The sequence below is a fragment of the Penaeus chinensis genome, chromosome 5 (genome assembly GCF_019202785.1).
Source record: "Penaeus chinensis breed Huanghai No. 1 chromosome 5, ASM1920278v2, whole genome shotgun sequence".
In the NCBI taxonomy this organism is placed as follows: Eukaryota; Metazoa; Arthropoda; class Malacostraca; order Decapoda; family Penaeidae; genus Penaeus; species Penaeus chinensis.
This window is the reverse complement of record NC_061823.1, coordinates 6,537,457-6,542,456: the sequence shown is the minus strand read 5'-3', so window position 1 is coordinate 6,542,456 and position 5,000 is coordinate 6,537,457. Positions and strand designations below refer to the sequence as shown.

Below are 5,000 nucleotides of genomic sequence, written 5' to 3'. Positions count from 1 at the left end.
GACAGAGTATTAGCACGAAAAAAAAATAATAATACACTAAACCCTAATTTAAACAAGTTAATCTCCAACCCAGAATGGAGATTAACAAACAAACAAAATATATATATATATAGTGCTTGTGTGTATATATATTGTAAGTCTGAATGTATATACATAGTAATGTATATAATATATATATATATATATATATATATATATATATATATATATATATATATATATATATATGTGCGTGGGCGGTATGTCTGTGCCCATTCCTCCATCATTTCATCACTCTCCCATTCCTCCATCTCACCAACACTCTCCCATTCCTCCATCTCACCAACACTCTCCCATTCCTCTTTCAGTCTCCCATTCTTCCATCGCACCATCACTCCCCCATCCCTCCATCACATAACAAAATATACAAAATTAGACGAAGTATATATTACTTCTAATAGTATACAACAGATACCCTCTATTCCTTGTTCTCGAATAACTTGTAATTCTGAGTTAAATGCTTTTTCGTAATTGACGACTGCCATACACGGGGGTTTCTTATATTTATTTATGTTCTCTCCTGTTTAGGTTAGTGTTTGTATGCGGTCTATTGTTGAGAGTCCACTGTGGAAACCTGTCTGTTCTCTAAACTTCGAAGCCAGAGTGTCGGAAATGCGAGTTGTGGTGACCTTTGTGAACAGTTTGCAGATAACTGATGGGAGGCTTCCGAGCAAGTAGTAGATTATGCCATCTCGGAAGTTTAAAATAGTGGAAAAGTTAAGGTTTCCGCTGACTTATCGTTGAAAAAACACTCGTGTGACCGCCCTTTTATGGGTCGGCCATTGATTCTTTAATATTTTTATTAATCAGAATAGTTGTTGCATCTTTCAAGGCTTGATAAGGCATTTGTTAAAAAGGTTGGCTAGTTTTAGTGTTACAGTATTTCTAGCATCTATAAGGTCTATACCAATACCGTTGTTTCCTGGTGTTTCCCCTTTCTTTATGCCTTTGAGCGCTCTAATCATTTCCTCTGCTGTGATGTTAGGTACATATCTAATTACCGCGTTTACTTCTGTCCGTGACTCTTCATTGGAGCTCTATAAACTCTATGTAAGTCTTGTTTTTCTTTCATATATTTTCATACCAGTTCTCCGTCTGGTTTCTTTACTACATACAACTATTTTTTTCCTGATTCCAAGTCTCTGTTTGGTTGTTTTAATGCTGGTATTTAAATTCACTGTTTAATTAATGTTTTAAATGTTTGTTTTATAGCTATTGTTAATTCTGCTAATTCTATTCTTTCCCTGTTTGACGATATTTTCATGTCCATACATTTTCGCATTTTTAGTTTCTACTGAGTTTTTACTGGAGCTTAGTTTGTTATTTTTACCGCTTAATTCAAGCGCATCTTCCAGTATTTCTATTTAACTATTTGTTGATTTGGTCAATGTTAAAATCTCCATCTCTAAGAAGTGCGAATTTGTTTAGAAGTTAAGGCTAAATGCTGTCGCTGTTAGATCAGATACCAGCTTGCGTATGTGTTTATTCCTTCCCCTTCTGAGGTGTAATATGATTTTTGCCTCTGACCATTCAGTGCCCGCTACCAGCATTAACTTTAGTAGTAATCTTTTTGAAATTATGAAGTCAGCTTTGTTTTTTTTATGCCTGTTAGCGACATCCATGTCCACTTCCGCTCTGTTTATCGAAGAATGTATTCATGATACTCAGTGATTAAACCTCAACAAAATTGATTAGCATTTGCCCTGTCTCATTTCTGGTGCCTATTACGTGGTTCCCAAACGAGGCATATACACACATACATTACCTTCAACTACACACACACACTCACACACACACACACACACACACACGCGCGCGCACACGCGCACACACGCACACACGCACACACGCACACGCGCACACGCGCACACGCACACACGCACACACGCACACACGCACACACGCACACACTCACACACACACACACACACACACACACACACACACACACACACACACACACACACACACACACACACACACACACACACACACACACACACACACACACGTGTTTTGGGAAACATTGTTGGAAGAGGAGGGCATTGTCGAAGTAAGAGGTTGCAGTGGGAATCACAAAACATCGATCCCACTTAACTTGGCTTAAAAAGAGGACTCGCAAGATTTGTAGAAGTGGAGGTAGTAGAAGGACTGGGGCGGGAGGAAGAGAGTAAGGGTGCTGAGTAAGGTAATATTGTGGGAGGCGGACAATAAAGATGTAAAGAGTTGACTATTACAGTACTAAAGGAAGAAGGGTTGAAATGCAGAAGACTGGAGGATGAAAAAAGTGTTGGGAGAGAGGAAGGGGTGTTTTTTGAAGGTTGAGGAATGACCAGAGTGGGTGACTTGAAATGAACTGAGCTGGCAATAGGTAGTGAGGAAGGGGTCATAGTTGCTGTGTCCAAAGTCGTGATCAAGGAAAAGCCAAGGCTAGGGGTTAGTTGATTAAGGGACAAGCCTCAGTGCCCCTAGTGGGGGTATAAAATCATTATTGGCCATGGTAAGCCCAGAGTATGTGGGAAAGAGAAACAATTCACCCTGACTCCCCATCAGGGTAAGGGCTAGATAAATAAACAGTGGAGAATGGAATGTCCATAGCTCCCTGAGCCCATTCATGACAGACCTAAAGCCAGCCTTTTATCATTTCAACATGGTTCTTACAGGTAAGAATGTGGACAGGAGGAGGGGTTAGAGAATAGAAAGAAAAGATTATTTATTTATTGAAAATTTTCTGCCCCATCAACATCTAAGGTCATTAGCGGTGTATACAGAACATAGTGATAGGGTAGGGCTTGGGGGCAAAGCCCCCAGTTAAAGTTTTTGGGTTCAGTAAGGCAATGTTTGTGGATTTCCAGAATGGTCAATGGTCAAAACAAACAAATGTATCAGGCATCAAAGGTTAACAGCATCATGGTAAAGTATTGTGGCGAAAAGGGTAAATATGGGTTAACGATATGGATAAGTGGACAAGAAAGGGATGAAGAAGAAAAGGAAAAGGAAAGACAGAGAAGAGACTGCAAAATTAGCTGAGGCACGGCCTGAAGGGCAAAGCCAATGGTGATTCCTACATTGGGCCTCAGTCTCCGCCTCCTAAGCCCCACGGCAACAATGAACAAAGGATTGGGGGAGAAGAAAAGATTGCGCCCAACCTTGGGGAGATCCCTAACACTGGGCCTCAACATTCTAGCCATCTAGTTACTTTAATTTTCAATATCCAGTTTTGCTCAAATATTTCAAAGGGTCAGATGTTTTATTTTTTTATAGAAATCAAATCTGATAATAATTGTTTAACTCTCTAATACTGAGTGTCAATCAAAAATTAACATCCAAGTAATTAATTTCCTTTACACGACTTAAACAGAATAAATAATGCTTCAAAAGAGCCATCGTCACTGTTGCATATTTCCGATTACCAAATTAGAATATTCATAAAAAAAGATCCCTCTGGGATTCATTAAATTTATAATCTCTATAATAATTACAGGATTAAATTTGAATAAAAGACGACCTTTTCTCATCTTTTTATTGCATAATCATTGTACTGTTCACTGAAGTCTTTTTCTCTGCAGTATATTTAAATCAGCACAGAGGTTTAAAAATATGTGAAAAAAAGCAAACAGTATTTTGGAATGACAAGTTTAACAACTATATTATCCAGTATCTCTATCAAACCTGTATGGCTATTATATATATATATATATCGTTAGCCTCTATCAAAAATTTAATTGACCACAATCTCAGTCAGTATTCCTTGCACTTTTATAAACTCATGCTTTCACATACACTCACTCTTTCTCATTCACTCTATACCTCCACTTCTGTCTCACTCTCGTACTCCTAACCATCCACTTGTCTTGCCAGCCTCCTGCTCTCCTGCTCAATCGGTTATTCCCTTTTTCTCTGCCAGTTATATTCTCAGTTTCACTACAGTCTCATTCTTTCCATCTCTTACACTCAAATCACAAAAGGGAATGACAAATTCGACGAGACTTTCCCTTCATTGATAGGCTAGGAAAGGAAGCTACTGCTGACCACAGAAGATATTCTTGGAACATCTCATAGGTGGAATGGAATACAAGAGTATGAAATGGCAAGAAGTTGCAGACCAACATCAACACATTTAATGTACAGATACATCAAAACAACCAAGTACAGCTGATGATAATACCATGTCAAAAGCTTATACCAAGCAACTTTCCATACTGTCTGACATGATGAGAAGGACCCTCACATATTCTATATGCTTATAAATGTTACTTCAGCAAAAATAAAACAAGTTCCACAGCAGAGAGTGAATACTTATGGGCACTGGAATGACATGACAGAAAGGTACATAACATAAGCTCAAGCAAATGCATTAAAGAGAAAGCTTTAACTCTATAGTGCACCATTATCATTATGAACATCTAACTTTAAATCATGGTATATAATCCTCTATTTTGGGATTTTTCTACTTCCAAAAGAATTTATCCATTACAACAATTTAAAATACTTCAGTGGGTAATGCTTAATGGATTAAACAAATAACTGTGCTAGACATTAAAGGTCATATAGCACTATAGTAAAGTATTGTAAAAACTTCAGAGATGCAATGAAACTGAAGGCCATAACATCCACCACAGGTTTAAGCATACATCCTACTTACATAATCACTATAAACTGTTCAAAAATACCTGAACACTCAGAATGGATGTCCACTGAGTAGCCTGTGTACAGTAAAGCAGAATAGGTACAAATGACAGCACAGCACAAATCAGACATAGAGCGTTGACAATTTTATAAAGCAAGAACCAATTTTTTTTAGCTGTGTCTGGCACCAATCATCACTTGTATCTCTTTCTGTAACAATGAAAGGAATCAACCCAGAAAATCCTTCAAGAAATTGCACATTTCAATAATATAAATGCATCCAGTGAAATATTGTCTGCCTGAAATCAAATAACACTAGTGGAAATGCTATT

General features: G+C 37.8%; 1 protein-coding gene across 1 annotated transcript in view; it reads right to left on the bottom strand.

The window, feature by feature from the left end:
* Nucleotides 1-3,548: 3,548 nt before the first annotated feature.
* LOC125025738 (small integral membrane protein 15-like) overlaps nt 3,549-5,000 on the bottom strand; it is a 7,966-nt gene continuing 6,514 nt past the window's right edge. Inside the window, exon 4 of the mRNA XM_047613923.1 lies at nt 3,549-5,000. This exon is cut by the window's right edge and continues 1,326 nt beyond it. The gene's annotated coding sequence lies outside the window, so the exon portion shown is untranslated.